Genomic DNA, 18,909 nt, shown 5'->3' with positions numbered 1-18,909 from the left:
ATGTAATGTACTAAAACCGCCGATTCACTGCTACAGCTCCTCGAGCCTTTGAGGCAAAAAGTGTGATGCTGCACGAAAGGGAGCAAAAACGAGAGCAGCGCGAAATTCGATACCTTTGAAGTGTTGATTCCGTGCCTAGTGAGGTGGAATGTTGTAGTTGCGGCTAAAAAGGTGGAGGTCAAAATGTGGCCTCGACGAACGTTTCGTGGTATTCCGTGTGCTGCGAAACACTTTTTATAAGCAAAATTCTACTAACGTTTGCTTCTTCCATACACTTTTCTTTCGTTTGACCTTCACCGTTTGTTGGAATTTAAGAGATTGTTGATATCATCAAGCAACATCGAAATAGGAAAGCAATTGTTCCGTATAAGGAGACCAAGCTTCTTGGCTTGTATAAATGAAACACCTGCCTACGGGTAAATACTAAACTAAAGAAGCACTGATGAAGACATTCCTCTCCGCATGAATCGATTAAATACAATATACAAAATAAACGAACTCCAATTCTTCCCCACCCAACTCCTTTTGAAATCCCATTCGCAGCCGACGAATCTCATCGCATCCCGAATCGCCGATGTCGGCCGATCCGGTGAACAGTGATAGCATCGCACACATCAGCGCCACCCAAGCAGCGTATGCACGGTAAGTACAATTGAATTCCGACAGCCAATCCCCTCGAAGAAAAGGGGGAACATTCTCCACCCCCCAAACATTGGAAATACAATAGACAGTTCTCCTCCTTCCTGTCTTCGGTTCCGCACTTGCAGATATTATGAACACCCACTGACAGCCGCTACCTCCTCCATGCTGAACGTCAATACCAGCAACGCCAATGGCAGTTCCGTTGGTCACACCAACAACAACAACAACAACAACAACCACCACAGCAACAGCAGCGGTTCACAATCGTCGCCGGAAGACGATAGCAACAATACTCAGTCTAGTCTTGCCCTCAACTCCCTCACCCATCATCATCATCACCATCAGCAGCAGCAACAACATCAGCATCAGCCACAACACCATCAAGTTCAACAGCAGCAGCAGCAGCAACAAATTCATCAACTTCACAACAATAACGGAACCTTCATCTACGAGTACTACAAAGTCCAGGACAAGGACGGACTTCAATGGAGGTAAAATTCAATTACCCCCACTTTCTTCTCTTATCACAGCGCTGGTTGTACGGTCAAACATACACACAAACACCCGGCCGCTGATGGCGAATTCGATTACAGACGAACACGCCCTTGAATTGAATGTATGGGAGAAATATCAAGGTTTACCAAGGCTTACATTGTGCAACCGCTAGAGGATCCATAAATAGGTCGAGTAGTTGTTTGGCGGGTGGTCTTTCCCGTGGGACTTATTGGTTGCGTAGGCATAGGAACGCTTCCAACGGTCAAGGTTACTTCAATGCAAGTTTAATTTGTTCCGGACAGAATTAAATTTTCTCTCACATTGGAAGCAGTGAAATTGACATTTGGATGGCACGCAAATATATTGGTTAATGGTTTTATCTTCACTGAACTAAAACTAGTAGATAAATTTTTGTTAGAAGGCATAAGCAAGTAGAGATGATTTGATTGGGGTTAGACAAATTCCAAATTCTCGAATTCAGCCCATGCTTTAAGGCACAAAAATTCAGGTTCGTGTCGGATTTCATTATTTCGAAATTCAAACCCGAACCAAACTCCATACTTTTGAATTAATACATTTCTTATGGGGTTTTTCATTGAAAAACCCCGGGGCGGTGGATTGCACTGGTGTTGCATTTTCTAGCAGAAGAGCAGGCCACTAGACGTGTTTCATTCCCACTTCTGCTAGAAAGTGCAAAACCAGTGCAATCCACCGCCCCAGTGTTTTTCAATGAAAAACGACATTAGAATTGAGTTGGGTTAGGTCGAGTGATCATGTTGTGTTTCGTATTCGGTATTGCCGTGAAGTCAATTACACAGTGCTGCAAAACAACAAACATTGCATAAACTTTGCAAGTGACAAAAACATTTTCAAATGAATAAGATTACAATTAATAGCAGTAACTGTCATAAGTATTATCTGTAGAACTGAAGTTATTGCAATTCATCAGATTCGTTTCCGTTGTAGTAGTGTTGCCAGTTGTGAAAGCACGTAGCTTTATGAAAAAAGTTGCTCATGTTTCATGACCTCACAATTTTTAAGGAAAAAATGGTTTGGAACCATATATGCCCAAGTAAAAAGTTGGTCATGGAAGGATTAATATAAACCCAAAATCCCGATTTATGGCAAAACCTATTTCCGAGACCTTCGGCTCAAAAATTGTTCAGTTTCTGAAAGGAAAAAAAGAGCTTATCAACGGTATGCGCAGCATATGGTTTTGTAAGAAATATTGTGCGATTTAGGGAAAACAATATGAAAATTGCCATTTTTTGCGATTCTTTCATGAAAAATATGCAAATGTTTCAACATTTTTCTGAAGGCATGTCCTAACCCAAATAACAAATTCAGTTTTATGGTACACTTGAAGATATCTTCAAAACTAGTGTCATAAAATCGAATATAAGCCCAATTACTCTACGTAACTGGTTCAAGGCAACTATAAAACCACTCTTAAGATCAAATAGGCCAATACTTAAAAAGGTTCTCGTGAGTATTTTCAAAGGATCTCTTAAAACATTCTTATTATGATATTCAAGACCTGCTTAAACTATGATAAGACTAACATAAGTCCTGATAGTTTAATGATTTTCTTCTTTAAGAGCTGTTCTAGTGCGCTATAAAACTAGACTCGTTTGTCGAATCTGAGAAAAAATGTAAACATCATGTGATATTCCTTTACCAAAGTGGATGTGAATTAAAATCGATAATATAAGTGCCCTTTTAAGCTCATTATTGAGAAAATTTTCATGTCATGACTAGGGGTGACATTATAGAACCATTTCGAATCGACTTTTTCATACAAGCTTGCATACAATAAACCTTACGTTTCGCGATGCATAATGCTACCACAGTTTTCCAATGCTGTGCAATATAAAAGTTCGAAAAACTCAAGGGGCCCAGAAAAATTGTTATGCGTAGGTGCTCATTCAAAATTCGATTTTTTTCTTTGCATTTTTCGAAAGGTATTGTGTTGAAAGGTATATTGTGTTAAGGGGACCTTCTGCTGGGTTCGGCGAAAAATCAATACAATATTAGAGAATTTTCGGAGAAAAATTGAGACATATGAACTTCAACTTTTGTTCTTTTATTCGTTATTTGTCGATAATTAGAGAATTACTTTTTTTCTTCGAAAATTCAAAATAGCGGCTTCATTGTGGGGGTTTCAAAATAGCGTTTTTCTGGAAACCATATTTTTTCTTCTAACGGTAAGATTAGGGCTTGGATTATTGATCTGATTTCCTTCATCCAAAAAATGTTTGGAAGTATATACTTTTTTGTGTAACTTAAGCTAACATTAGCATGAAAAATTATCGATAACTAACGAATAAAAGATCAAAAGCAGGAGTTCGTATGTATCTTTACTTTTCGGCAAAAACTTCTCAAATATTGCTTGATTTTTCGCCGAATCCAGGAGTAGGTAAACGGATTTTTCGATCCACGCATCAAAAAAGTTTCCACATTTTGTTTTTCAGATCGATCCTGAGGTAGCAGGCTGTACGCCGTTTTGGAATTTCATGCGCACCTTAGACAAAACGTCACCAAGGGCGCCATTGAAATTTCTCGTCTTGAAAAAAATTGTAAATGAAGACAAAAATAAAAGATTTTCTAATCCTAAAACTATTCCCTTTCATGATTTTTCATTGGCCTACAAAAAAAAATTGCTTACTTTTTGGTTATTTGAATAAAAACTTCCTCTTAAAACATTGATTTTTATAGGAAATATTAAATCGTTTCGAAAATTTAATAATGAATGCATATGTGTTTAATTTCTATATTTTGAATAAACCGTGTGCAGAAACATTTTTTTAGTCTAGAAATCTGTTTAAACTAGTAAGAATCTTTTCAGTATATGAAAACAGGTTATTACTGCAATTCATATGCTTATGGCAACACGAAATACAAACGGTTCATAATTTCATGAAAAGAAGATCCCGATTTCGTGATCTGAACGATTTACGAAAACCGAGACCAAGATCTTGTAATTATAAATAGGAAGCCTCGTATTCATGTAACTATTTGTTTTCCCAAAAATTAGTTCGCACCAAAATTTTATTCGTGAGTTTATTGCACTAGTTTACAAAATAAATATAAAAATCTGAACTTCAATATTCGAACACCATTTCTAATGTAAAATTGCTTGCTGAGTCCGAAAATGAGATCAAAAAAATTTACAATAGAACAGTTTTCGAGTTACAGTGAAAAAATGAATTTTACCTTTATAATTAAAAGTGCGTTCAGTAAAATCCAAATATCTTCGGTTGTAGTGCATCGATATGAAATATTATTATGTTGAATGCACTTTCGATCCTTGGAACATTTTGTTTTAAAGCGACTGCTGGTTCTGACGTCATTTACGAATCTATTGAACTTTTTCTTAATTTTTCGTCGTTTTTTGAATAAAAACGAGCGAGTGGTCAATATTTTCGGCAAGATGAAGCAATCCCAAAAATTATATTTTTATGGGAATAAAAGCCTGCTAATAACCAATGAAAATAAGAATTCATTAGTTTAAATCTGATGAAAATTGCGAAAGTTATTTAATTTTTTTTGTAAAATGGCATTTTTTGAGTTTCTCTGGATCAACTTATTGAACCGTTTCGATTCCAATTTTTTCTAGGGCTTGTTTAATAATATATGAGAGACTCTCTGTCAGAATTTTGTTAAACAAGTAAATGGAAGAATTTTGAAAATAAAACTTCTGATAACAATAATTTCAGGCTCAATGAAATTATCGAATGGTTTGTATGCAATACTGCGTGTAATATTACGCACACGTTATAAAATTCGTATTTTGAAACGCTAGCTGCTCAATTGGTTTTTGTACAATGTTAATACAAACTATACGAATCCGTAGAAATATGTGACACTACATACGTCAAGTATTATAAAATTAATTATTTGTAAAACTTTTAATTTGTGTTCCTTCCTAGAACATCTAGCAGTTCGTGTTTTGAAACTATGTAGGACATCGAACAAGACTTATTTTAGGTTTACAATTTCAAAATTTGAATTTAACAATGATTTGAAGAACGTAGAATATTTTGTAATTGCACTTAGATGTTTTACGAAATATATTGTAGTATGTTCAAGTTTTGTGACCCAGTACAGTAAAATCGGTACATCATAGAAGCCAATGTGAATCCAATATAATTTCAAATTATAAACTTCTAGACGTTTTAATAACGTAGAATAAATTGTTAGTAGAACAAAACGTGACGAAATAGGTGGATAAGTCATCATTCGTGAAGCTAGTGCCCGAATTTAGCATTTTGCACAGTCAAAAGCACTTTTAATTTTAAAGCATTTTGCACAGTCAAAAGCTGGATAGAGTGATTCATGTTCAGGATTTCAGAACCTTAGTCACGATTTTTGACAGTTTGGTCACGAGTCATGTAATTGAGCTTCACGATTTCACGATCTTAGTAATAGAAACATCGTCACGATTTTCGTAATTTATATACACGTTATCGTGATATTTAATTCTTGAGCTTCGAATTTGACACGTGAAGTAAAGTGATTTATGTTCATGATACCAGTAGTTTTACCATTATATTCGTAATTTCTCTCTGCCTTATCACGATATTTGATTTTTTGGTTACTATTGGATTTTCCGCTCGGAATAACGTGACAATATGAACTGGGTCCTAAAAGTGTGACTGATTCGCGGTATATTGTTTTGCGAACTATATCACGAATACGATTTAGGGCTCTTCAAAGTATTTTTGGTGCTCAGCGCAGTTTACATTTTCTGTCCAAACTTCACATTGAACCTAATAAAAATAAATAACGATACTGGAGTTCCCAATAGTTTTCTTGTTTCTGCTGCTCGTATCTAACCATAGGCTGCTAGCAGCTGGATAAAACTATATGAAATTTCATGAAAAATTGATAATGATAATATTCCAAATTTTATGAAATAGTTCACGTGGAAATATTATGCCCATATGTAGATTGGCATGCAATTGAATATGATTAGGGATATCTTCTAAATATCACAAGCATGCAAGATAGATCGTAAACTAGGAATCATGAACCAGTTTACAAATGTGTGAATAATATTTCATTGCTTTGTGAACTGTTTCACCAGCAGGAATGGTTACTAGTGACTATTGCCCAAGGAATCATGAATCAGTTCACGAATGCATGAATAATATTTTATGATTTTCTGAACTAATTCACGAGCACGAATGGTTAGTTGTGACTATTATTCTTGGAACCATGAATCGTTTCACGAATATATGAGTAATATTTCATGGTTTTTTGGATTGTTTAACGGGCGCTGATATTGAAATGTGACTAACATAGTAGCAATCATGAATTAGTTCACAAGGATTGAAAGGATCCATGAATAAAATGCCGAGTTTCGTAAAATAGTTCACGAGAAAATATCTTGACTGTTAGAGTTTTATGATTTACTTCACAACCACGAAAGTTAGATCATGATCAAGAGTAATAAGTCATGAATCATTTAATATCGCATAGTCCGACTCTGAATAATGTTCCTAAATTTATGAAAAATCACGAGTCAACCTTTACTTTTATGAATAATATCATAATCTTAACAGTACCAGGATATTATTTTGCTGAAAATTTCATACTAATTTTACTCGCATTTCGTCAATTTTTGACTGATTTAGATAGAACTAACTTTAAAACATCTGGAATTTAGTCCAATTTCTGTGTCCCTATTAGCGTTCGAATCCGTTGACCGGTTCCGGAATTATTAGGAATCCCCAGAAGATATATCCGGCATCCAAGTGGAGTGACGGACAAGTTTCGAAAAAGCATCTCAAAAATTTGGGTAGATTTTTTTGAATTGCACTACATATGACTATTTTCCATTGATCCTTCACAAAGGACATGAATGGACCAATCTTGGCTACCAGAAAACAGTTCCGGGAGAACCTTAGAAAATGTATGTACTTGTTCATCATTCCAGCTTTTTGGGTTCTTTGATTTATACGAAATGCGAAGCGATTCAAACCATACGCTTCTACAGCTTTCTCAACTTCGGCATGGCCATTGCGGCACCTGTTCCGGATGGAATAAAATAAAGACATTTGATGCCATTTTGAAAACCAAGATGGCGGTTTCCGATTACAACAAAACAGTGGCATATGGGTATCATTTGAAAGGGAGTGGGCAGCAAAAGCCGAAAATTGATGATTGACGCCATATTGAAAACCAAGATGACGGCTTCCAGTTACCACAAAATAATGAAAACCATCATATATATGAATGTCAATTGAGAGGGAGTGGTCAGTAGAAGACCAAAATTGATTATTGATCTTGGTATTGATGAAATTTTGAAAACCATCATTTTGGGTATCATTTGGTAACCGGAAATACCACAACAAAGTGAAAACCATCATCATTATGGGTGTCATTTGAAAAAGGGTGGTCAGTAGAAGACAGAAGTGGACCATTGATGCCATTTTGAAAACTAAGTTCACGAGCAGAGAATTGGACATGACGGAAACGGTGACTGAAGTTCACAAAACAAAACCCCCACTAATAAAATCGTGAAGCGGGCGTTACCTAAAGGAAATTGAAAATGCATTTACTCACGATTTCGGGAACTATTTTATTCCATGTACCGTTCCGAAGACGTCAAAAATATCCATGACACCATTACTTGATATTGGTGTTAACTGAAATTACCATAAAATCAAATTGAAACTAATTATTCTTACTCAAGGCTAGCAGCATTTTTTCAAGACTGTAATAAAATCGTCTTTATTTATCACGCTCTTGAACTTTAATAAAATATATTGAAATTTCTCAAGGCAAAAAGGTTTTTTGGGATATCGCCGTAAATGCAGTCCATTTAACATTGAAAATATCTCTATTAAAACGAGAATGCCTATGATCCGTTGGGATACTTCACATATTCCATAAGTCATAACAGTTTGTTTATTATAGAGTTCCTCTATACCAGAGCGTTTTCACCTGGTTAAAGTTACAGTTTAAAGAAGGTTTCTTGGTGGCATTCACAAGATACATTCAGCATCAACAAGAATGTCATAACCCTCTCTTTTGGTTTTATAAAAGTTTGAAAACGATTTCTTAAGATAGAGTTCAAGAGTCTCTTAAAATTGCTCATAAGATTAATTACTCTTGTGAAAATGGCGTTTTATGGATGTTACTTCAAGTGTTCTCGAAGCACTTTTAAACGCGTCAATCATATATAACTAAACCCTAAACATTTGGACTGTTACTTGGAAGTGTTAATGATAATTCGACATAACATTTATTTCCTCGTACAATGACCTAATTAAGTCATCAAGGTCGGTCCAAATATGCGGAGTTACGCAAACTTTCCCTACTTAGGAATTATTTCCCATGACTCATGGTGGTTATTTCCAAAGTATATTTTTTGCCTTAGAATTCCTTGGGAGCGAATTACTATTTTGGGATACCGTTGGATGCCAAATTGAATATTTCTTCAATTTTTATTAGAACCAGGAGGTGCCGTTAATAGAAGGTTAGATCATTTGCATATTTTTTATGAATAAAGAGCAAAAGAAATTGCAATTTTTAAACCTCGTGCCCCAATATTACAGAGTGTTTCTTACAAAACAGCATAATATGGTATATCCTTGGAATGGTCTATTCTCGTTTTTCCTAGAACTGTCAAGAAATCGACATTCGGCTAAAAAATACCAACGTAGCAAATTTTTTAATGCTAAAGGTCCCAGAAACTGTTTTTTGCTTTAAATAAAGATTTTGAGGATATTCTGCTGTTTTCAAACATTTGCATTTGATTTGACCTACAACCTATACTACTTCATTTGAAAAGTTCACATTCACCATTGCGCCGTGTTATAGCTATCCCGTTATTTTAACGCAATATCATTTTTATTGACACTTAATTTCGTTTTTATACGACAATTTCGTTCCGTACTAAAAGTCCTGTCAATCTAAAAAACCGTGATATTTTCAACAATCGTGCCCAAAAAATATTGAAAACGGGTTAAAGGATTGAAAACAAACAGCGTAAAAAAGATTGATTATCCGCATTACTGAGATGAGGGCTCTCTCGTGTACTGTTGCACTTGCTAATATGAAGTAACATATATAGTAACAGTAGGACTAATACTACGTTCACACTGTAGTAATTCTATCCAAACCACATATAAGTCCATCAGATCAGATGCTTTTGTAATCCATCAATTATGCTTCCAAATTTTGCTCTTTTAGTTTCAGTTCCCATGATGAACTTAATCTTGCAACCAGTAGCTGCATTTTAGTCGCTCTCAATGCTTGTCCATCAGAATTCCAATGGAATGGATGGGGAAAATAGATCATTGATTTTTAGAATTGGACAGTGCTCAAAACTTTTATTGCTTCGAAAAAACACTATGAAAAAATTGTGCGCTATCGGGCAAAATTAAGGGATGCCGAAAATTCATCAAAATTCGAATATATCTTTTACTAATATCAATCGAGTAACCTAAAAGTAGAACCAGTGACACCTTTTCTCACCCCTTGCGCAAACAATGTTTGCAATGAAATGAATCCCCTCGACTCAACTTAATCCAACTCTTGCAGCCTACACACTTCACAATCCCTTCCCAATAAGCTCAGTCCGTGAAATCGCATCATTGTATGTAAATTATCCTCCTCGACTGACTGGTGGTACCAATTGTACACCACCAACCACTATTTTCGCAGGAGAAATTTGCCCGCTCACCAGCGGAACAGCGGAAAAATCGTGATCCACCGCAATTGGCCAATCGAACCTGTTAACAACCTCAGGGAAGGAAAGTAGCATATGGTGAAATGGCGAATCAAACAAATAGCCCCCATCTCAAAGCAAGGAGCACCTGCTCTCACGAGCTTTAGCGCTGAAAATCTACCTACCGTCCGAAGATTCGAACGTACCAGCCATCCAGCCACCGACATTGTGTTTTGTGTCAAATTGCTATTTAAATAATTCATTACACGAAACATTATAGTTATTATTGATGGAAAATAACAGTTATTTTTCTCCCGCGCTTTCGCGACCCGACTAAGCTTACGGGATTATTTTCCTCCTGTCGAGGCGTTGGAAATCACTTCTGTCCGGGTTTTTTTTAATGCGGCAGTCAGTGGCCGCACGGATGCAGAATGTAGCGCGATTTACCCGCAGCGTTAGCCACGTCCATCATAGCTGATATCTAAATTTATACGTTTAGATGAGGTTGCAGTCTGTGATTATAAGCTGACCGCGTGGAATGGCAGGTTTTGTTGTTCGGTGGTTGATGGTTTTAAATCTGACCAGTTGTAGTGTCGAGGTTCATAACAAAAAAAAGAATATCCCTGGTTCATACTAAGAATTATAAAGTATTGTCATTCCAAAGATATTTGATTTTGCACTAACTCACGCGCCTAATTGATTCAGTATATGGTCAATGCTCCGAAAATGGCAACCACAGGCGAATTTTTTTTGTCAAATTTTGCGTCAAACTGTTTGTTTTCCGTATGTATATAACTTCTAATATTAAAAAATATGAATTGTGAGCCCAGAAAAAAATCCATTTCTGTCATTTATAAAAGTTAGTTGATGCTACTTGCAATATCTGAAAATGACTAAAAGACCGTAAGGAGGTAAAAATGTACACAAAATCCATATTTTCAACTTTTTGCCTGGAACCACATTTTTTCATCGTAGTCTAATTTAAGTTTGATGATATTGCTTGAAAAATTGAGATGAATATGGATAAATGCTTATTTTCAGTTGTGAAGTAATGGAAACCATATAACTTGTAACGTGACAGATCAAAAATTCGAAAAAGTTTTGAAGACCACACTAAAAGCATGCATAGAATGTCTAACCTATATTTTTTCTTACTATTTTGAGTCTACTTTTTGAAATTGTATTGCGAAAAGCTTAGTTTTATTCATTTTTGTGAAAACACAGTTGATCTTTTGTAACGTGACAGATGTTTTCTGCTGTGAAGCAATTCCATCAAGTTTGATTCAATTACGTCAAAATGGTGACCATCTTCGATTCTGATGAAACCTTTTATGTTTCATCTTTATTGGAGACTAAGTATTTTGCATTATTAAACAAAGAATTTTTATTCAAGAGTGATATTTAAAAAGGGCGTATCAGATATTGAATACACTACTTTCAAAATATATCGTTCGAAAATCGCCATTCATGTAGCAAAGCTATATGATAGCGAGTTCTAGGGAATCAATTCATCTGTGTAAATATTTTTTGGTAAAATTTTTCAATAAGAAAACAAAAAAATGTTATTAAATACAATTACAAAAAACAATGATTTTTTTTGTTAACCAATATGTTTTTCAAAATAAACATGAAATTTCTCGTTAATACTCAATTCCCAGACCAAGGATGATTTGTGCCAGACTGTCTCGATATGCTTGCTTCAATAAAAATATAGAACTGTAACGTGACAGATTCTGATTGTAACGTGACAGATCATTGAGAACACTCCATAAAATCGAAAACAAAGTTTTTCTTCAGGAAAACTATATTTCAAACTCTTCCTTGTTTTCCAAGCTTCAACCTAAAACTGTGCTCATGCGAATTTAGGGGCCAACGGAACAGACTTTTTCAATTTAGTCGGGCAACCTCCAAACCCACTGCGTTCTGGTTTTATCGTTTTTGCTGACTTATCTAATGAAATATGCGTAAAAATGTAACGTGACAGACAGAAGCCTTGACTATATTCTGGTTGCAGTTGAAAACTGGAAAATCCAACCAGCGACAATCGTATTTTCTCTGGTTCTAATCAATGGAATCACGTCGGAAGTAGTGCACATTTTTCGTAAAATGATACGCTATAATGCGCACTACTTCCGACGTCGTGGATTAGCACTGAACAAGAGAAAAAACGATTGTTGGTTGGATTTTTCAGTTTTCAAATGTAACCATATTAAGTTCGAACAGAACTAACGCTTTCTAGCGTATTTCTGTTTCATTCGCACTTGAGTGATTCCAATGGTATTTGACCATGCTTCGAGTGCCATTCGGCCTACCTGTCAATTGGCCGTACTGGTCAACTGGTCGAATGTCATTTGGAAGAATGTTATTTGGCCAAGAGCCGTTTGAGCGAATTCCATTTGACCGAATGCCATTTGGCCCATCAATAGCGCTAGGTGCCAATTTTCACAAGTCCACGTTTTCCCATCCTATTACAATGCAGGGGTAATTGGACCATTTTTATAGCCCAATCGACAACCGCTTTGACAGGTTTTCTCAGCTGACATCGTATTTGTCATAGGCCTGCTTATCTCTCTAGAAGTAGTAAAAAAGTAATTAAAATTTTGGAATCAGTTTAAATAGTCGCCAAAATACTTTCCATCACAACCAGAACAACGTCACAGATTAAATAGATCCTTGCGGGACACCGTTTTCTGCCACATCTGCCAAGACGACGGTTAACTAGGCGTTCGAACAATTCACCTATGCGACTCAGGAGAGTCATTGGACGGCTGCACTACAGCGGTCTCTTTCCGTTTTGGGAATCAGGATTACCAAATTACTAGAAAATCTGAAAAGTGACGGTATTTTACTCCTGGTTAAACAGATTGAGTGGAGTTACTTTAGCGGAGGAACTTTGTAGGCCCTGTTGATACTCCAGCACCCTTGGAGAGGGTCCACATAATCAGGAATCAGGATATATTTGCTTAAATGGCACGTTCCCCGTATGTAGTCGAGGATTTGTGCCTTGTCATGTGTTTTCATCATTTCCTGAGCGGACGAAAAGGAGAAGGAGGTGTGGGAAAGTAGAGTTGGAAGGGTGGGAAAAATAACAGCACAAACACAAAAAGCAAACAGCAGGTAAGTTAAACTCACAAGTAGTTCAACTCGCCTGCGAGTAAGCCTAACGCTCTTTACCACATTGGATAAGAAACTTTACTATGTCTCCGATTTTTAGTCGTCCAAACATGGTGTCGTCGGCCGAAAACTCGAAATCGCAATTGCACTACTGCTACTGAGGTTCCGTAGTCGGATTCACAAAGATTACATGAAAAAGACTCAGCGCGCTGAATAGTTGCCATGTGATAATTGAGTTTGCAGTGGTCGGTTAAAGCCCTGGTCAGTATGCTGCAGTGGAACTTCGAAAAAAGTAGGAGATTTTTCGAAATCCCTGGGCATGGTTGGTCTAGAAACGCCTTTGTTTGGCGACACATTTGTAGATTTCTCCAATAATTGCGGTGCTCGGACGAAGCCCAAGACCGTATCCAACTTATCGAAATTGGCAGGGTGGCCTCATGACCTACGAAGTCAATCGTTGAACCTGCCCTAGCCAATTCGTCAGCCCATTCATTTCCAGTAATACTGAAATGTCCGGGCACCCAGACAAAGTAGATAGTGTTGACAATGCTTAGTTCTTCGATTTGGGTTTGATTCCCGATCAGAATGAAATAACAAGATTATAACAGAACTCAATTTTTGTATCATATTGTGTTATAAATTAGGTCTCGTTAGTAGTTAAAATAACAGAAATTTATAACAAGTAACATTGCGAGATATAGTTTTGCAATATTTCTGTTATGTGTTTCTGATCGGGTTGCAGCCTGATTATCGGAGCAGAAGTTTTTTACTTTGCCGGACAAACCCAGTTGAAGGGCCGATTGTACCCCGCACATAATCGCAAAGATTTCTGCTTGGAATACAGTACAGTATCTACCTAGTGAGTGAGATTGTTTCAATCTCATTTCACGACAGTAGACACCAGCACCACCACGTCCCTCCATCAGACAACCGTTAGTGTAACAGACCGCTTGCGTTTGTTGTTGTCTTTCCTTATAGCCAGACAACCACTCCTCTCGAGAGGGAACCTTCACATGGAATGTCCTGTAAAGCAAGCTACATGTGAGTGTAATATCGCTGGGAGCAAGAGTATCTTCACCCCATGTAATCATTTGACACAACAATCGTGTATCTACATGGTTACTGTTCCAAAGCCCAGTATCCTGCACATAATAGTGCTTCTTGTTTGAGGTGTATGTGTAATGGTTGGATATTTAGAAGTGCCTCAAGAGCAGCAGTCAAAGTTGTGGTGAAAGCACCAGTCAACGCCATGAGCGCCATTCTTTTCAGGTGGTTTAGCTTTGTGTGGACTGTCATCACCTCAATAGAAGTAGAAGTTTCCTTTATGGAAATATGGTTCTTGGACCAAAGCCATGGAAGCTTTACCTTCCTGCATGAGTTAAGATAAATTCATAGTTGCTATACGTTTATGCTAGAGATTGATTTGTGCTATTCTAACCATGGTTGATTAGAGAACTGTACATTTCCTTTCCAACATAAGTTGCACAACAACTAGAGGACGCCAAGCGAGTTGGGATGTTAACGCATATAGCGAGCCTATCAGGTTTAAATGGGACACGATCATTTGATTCCCACGATTTGTGGAGAAAATAATGGTCCACTGTGTCAGAGATTCGCATGAAACAGTAAGGGCAAAACCAGAAAATGCTCCGCGCGACTGGCATATTTTAGACCCTCTAGTCATCAAGTCCTCGGCACGGAACTACACCTTGACCTAGGGACTCCTACTTTCAGTCGCCTCCTACGAGCAGGAACCCAGTGGTTCAATTCTTGGCCGGATACCACACGGCATCTGAGCAGGTTCGTCTGTACACATCGAAATTTTATAATCGAAACTCAGCCAAGCTTTATTGAACTACGATCAGCCGAAAGTCTCAGCAATCCTTCAGCCACCAAAATTCAGCAAGATTAAGCGGATCATCGGCGAAAAAACTTCAGTGCGTAGAGTGAACATTCCGCTGTGCTATGCAGCATACTGGGGAGTTCGCCCAGCTCTTTGCAGGCAACGGTCGCCATTTAGAATATTTTAAACCCCCTCAACAATTTGACCCATAGCACGTTGTCTTACTGAACACCATGGCACAACGTAGCATATCGTGGCACATTGCGGCACGAGCTACCATACTGTTTGAGATTGTGAGCACAATTCGATTTGTGCTAAGCGACTCACCGCTTGGGTTCCCTGTTTGGTGGGTTTTTACCACCGGAACAGGTAGTCCGTAGTGTAATTCTTAGCCGGTTGAAACAACCACTACCGACTCAACACGGCTTTTCTAGGATGTTCGGAGAAAGAAGCTGACATTTGTAACTAATCACTATTGTTTGCCCGGCGGGGGCAATTGGCTCCGGAAGAATTGCGGACTGTCTTCCCTAACTGCAGAACCAACCGAAAATATTTTGTGAAAAAGGCTCTGGCAGTAAAGATTTTAAACAAATATGTTCATACATGCATAATAAGACAAGGCCATTTTATTCATTTAATATTTTAATAAGAAATTTTGTTTTTTTTAGGAAGGAAAAGAATAAAAGGAAAAGATTTACACGCGCTTACGGTTTCTGTGCCATTACTTCCGGCCTCAATATTCCTCCAATGTCGGTGGAGTAGCAAACGGCGTCTCCATCTGCTTGTCACGACGATTGCTCGATTTGGCGCAACATAAATCAAACCGCCCTCCAGCGGCAGCAGCTACAGCAGCAGAAATCTTTCCTCGATGTTGGTCGCAGGATCGATTGTTTCGTCGTCGACGAAAGAAACCGGTCGGGCTAGGTCCACACCCGGATTGGGCCAACTGGTCGACTTTGTAAAGCTGGGGCCACCGTGCACACAATCGAACTCTCCCAGTGCAGGGTTGTCGGTCGGTCGGCTTCTGCTTTCACGTGTCACTTTTGTCACTGGAATGATTATTTTAATTTTAATATGCACACTTTATATTTCTTAACTTTTGTTACGAAAATGAGGCCTGATCCATCGCTTCCATCCGTATTTATCTTTATTGATGTCCTGAATGTGAAAGTCGGTGCCGAATGACAGGAGAATATCCGTTGCGTAGTGGGACTCAGGGAAATGTCAAAGAGTTAGGATTATGGCGTCAAGGGGTATGGGAACATTTTATAGCAAGTTCAAATTTGATTTTAAATTCAATAATAGGGTATATTCATAGTCTTAAGTAATTTAATATAAATTTAATTCATTTGTTTTAATTCATTTGCGTTTATTTAATGGGACAAATTCTGACACCATGTTGGAATAGGAAATGTTAATATTAGTGTTTAAGCTAGTTTAATACTATAAATAATTTTATGTTTAGCTAAGGAATAGAGGATAAGATTCATCAATAGATTTATTTACATGTGTTTTTAATCCAATTGTGCACGTATATATTGGAAGCAGTTAATGTAACCGGACTCGGAGGTTACAATCCTCCCGGAGTCGGGATGAAAAAAAACAAGGTTTTTTTTTAATGACTCATTGGCATGGGCCTACTTCCCCTAAAGTTTCCAATTAATTTGAAACAATGATTTTTCCGTAGCACGGAGCTCTTTTCTTCCAGATCATTATGGGATTCTTATGCGGTGAGACTCGCCATGCCGAAGCAATAATTGTTTTATAGATTAAGCAAAAAAAATAAGTAATAATATTTGTAATCTTTAATCTCGAAACAGATATAGAGATTGACCTTAACTATGGGCCTACTTCCCTCGGAGATACTAGTTAATTTGAAACAATGATTTTTCCCGTTAGGGAGCTCTTTTCTTCCAATTTATGTGAATCTCCAACGGTGAGACTCGCCATGCCTCAGCCTACTTTTGTGATTTTGGTCATATTTGGAAATGTGAATTAGCTATCTCAGGGTCCGTCAGAAAAAATAAGCATTTGCCATCCCCATGCTCTTCCAGAATAAAAAGTCAACAGCTGCCGCCCAGACAAAATAGGTTATGTAATTCGTAGAAGACAAGACAAAACTCTAATACCGTCTTTCTTCTATCCCGATACTGTCTAAAGCCATTCGCCAAAGACAAAAACAAATTTAATAACAATTGTTTCTCTTCCTTTCCTTCCCTTTACATACTCTCATTCATGTCTTTCACAATCATACTCTTTCTCATTCTTCCTCGATCAGTCTACCCACTAACCATTTGCATCGCTCATTCATACACTATCATTCATGCAAGCTTCCCTTCTGATTCATGATTTCCACTCACACACTTATGCACAAATATCTTAATAATTTCTAGGGCGCCCTAATTTATAAGTCAGGTTCAGTTTGTGGTTTCATGTTGCACAATCCGATAAATATATGGTACCGCTATTATCTGCTTTACCCTATTTCATTTGGAAGAAAACATAGAAAATATTCGAGGGTAAATTATACCAACTGGGTGTTCATGGGAATACTTTTGTATCACCCGTTAGGTCAACTGCTTGAGCTGTCAACGAGCTGAGATGTCAACAATCATATTTTCTTCAAAGCGTGAATCGAGGATGGTTGTTTATTTCACAGGTAAGCTGTTTAATCATGCATTAGAATTTAAGAATTATGTTTTATGTTCTTTTTTCCAGGGTATTTCTGACGGCTCTGTTTCGTGCATGCATCTTCAGCGCTCGATAATGTTGCCGCACGTTCGAAATCATTTTGGATACACTTACGGTGGTCACTCAGAAGTGCCAGCCAATGTTCCAAACTTGTGCAGTGGCTTGCTGCTTCGGCAAGTGCGGCACGTCGTTAATTATATAAATATTCGGCGATATGTTTATTTAGTTTTACCGATCTGGGACAAAATCGATGTGTTTTTAAAATATAAATAGTGTAAATGTGCGTGTTTTTATTCAACCTGGTTTTAAGTGGGCTGCTGGCCAGATCCCAAGATTTTTCCCAGCAAGATCTTCCAGTTCATAAGAACTGGTTCCTATTTTGGATAGAATTTTGCATGGAAGATATTGCTGCCCATATTTTGCGTTATAGTACTCTCCCGCGTTTGAAATTTTCATGTTCCTTCTAAAGACTAATTGGCCGGCCGTAAATGCTTTGGCAAATTGCCGGTGCCGAAGATTATATTGTTTACGAGAAGATTCATGGGCTTTGGTCAGATTTTGGATGACCTTTTCGTAAATACTTGTGAACCTTTGTTTTCGTCTAGTTTCTCTCACTTCGTCGGCCAAAATTTGATCATGCCGGAAAAGGCGATGGTCTGAACCATCCTCCGATAATTCTTGACCGTGTGTTATGTAGTACGGTGTAAACCCTGTGGACGAGTGTATACTTGTGTTGAGTATAAGCTCAATTTCCGAGAGCTTAGTGTCCCACAAGCGTTGATCGTCTTTAACGTAGGTACGTATAGCGGCGTTTATAGTCCGGTTTACGCGCTCAACTGGGTTCGCTTGGGAATGGTACCTGGAGTTCAACCAATGGGTAATTCCGAAGCGATCCAGCATCGTCTTAAACTCTTTGGAGGTAAACGTACTGCCGTTGTCTGTAATGATAATTTCCGGGACAGAGTTCCGAAAGAACCACTGGTCTCGGAGCACATTACACATCAACGAGCTTTCAATTTTCCTCATGGGGTGAATCATCACCCATTTAGAAAAATAATCCGTCACCACTAGCATATGCTGGTGACCTTTGCGACTACGGGGAAGCGGACCAATGAAATCTATTGAAATGATTTGCCATGGACGGGATGCTTCCCGAATCTTTCCCATTTCTGGTATGACCGGTACGTAAGAGGGTTTCACCTCCTTACATGTTTGGCAACCTTGAACATACGCACGTATAGTTGCGGCCATTTTTGGCCAATAGTAGCGCTTCTGAATACGATTCAATGTTTTCTTAAACCCGATATGGAGAACCTTGTCATGGTTTTCTATGAGAATAGAGGGTATGGTGTCAGGTTTGGGTACTTGTTTCCATTCAAACCGACAGTCAAATGGCTCGCTTTTCGCAGTCACAAATTTTAACAATTGGCCTTCATCTATCTTGAAG

At 37.8% G+C, this 18,909-nt stretch overlaps 1 protein-coding gene and 1 long non-coding RNA gene across 5 annotated transcripts in view; both read left to right on the top strand.

Annotated features, from left to right (window-relative positions):
• Positions 1–18,909, top strand: part of LOC131691722 (protein grainyhead) — a 774,648-nt gene that overhangs the window by 540,587 nt on the left and 215,152 nt on the right. The gene's annotated exons all lie outside the window — the stretch shown is intronic.
• Positions 17,338–17,745, top strand: LOC131691725 (uncharacterized). Its single transcript, XR_009305839.1, has 2 exons — positions 17,338–17,430; positions 17,490–17,745. It is a non-coding gene; the product is annotated as an uncharacterized LOC131691725 (long non-coding RNA).

This window comes from Topomyia yanbarensis, chromosome 3 (genome assembly GCF_030247195.1).
Source record: "Topomyia yanbarensis strain Yona2022 chromosome 3, ASM3024719v1, whole genome shotgun sequence".
In the NCBI taxonomy this organism is placed as follows: Eukaryota; Metazoa; Arthropoda; class Insecta; order Diptera; family Culicidae; genus Topomyia; species Topomyia yanbarensis.
Note: the sequence above shows the minus strand (reverse complement) of the source record. Positions and strands in the feature narration are given on the sequence as shown.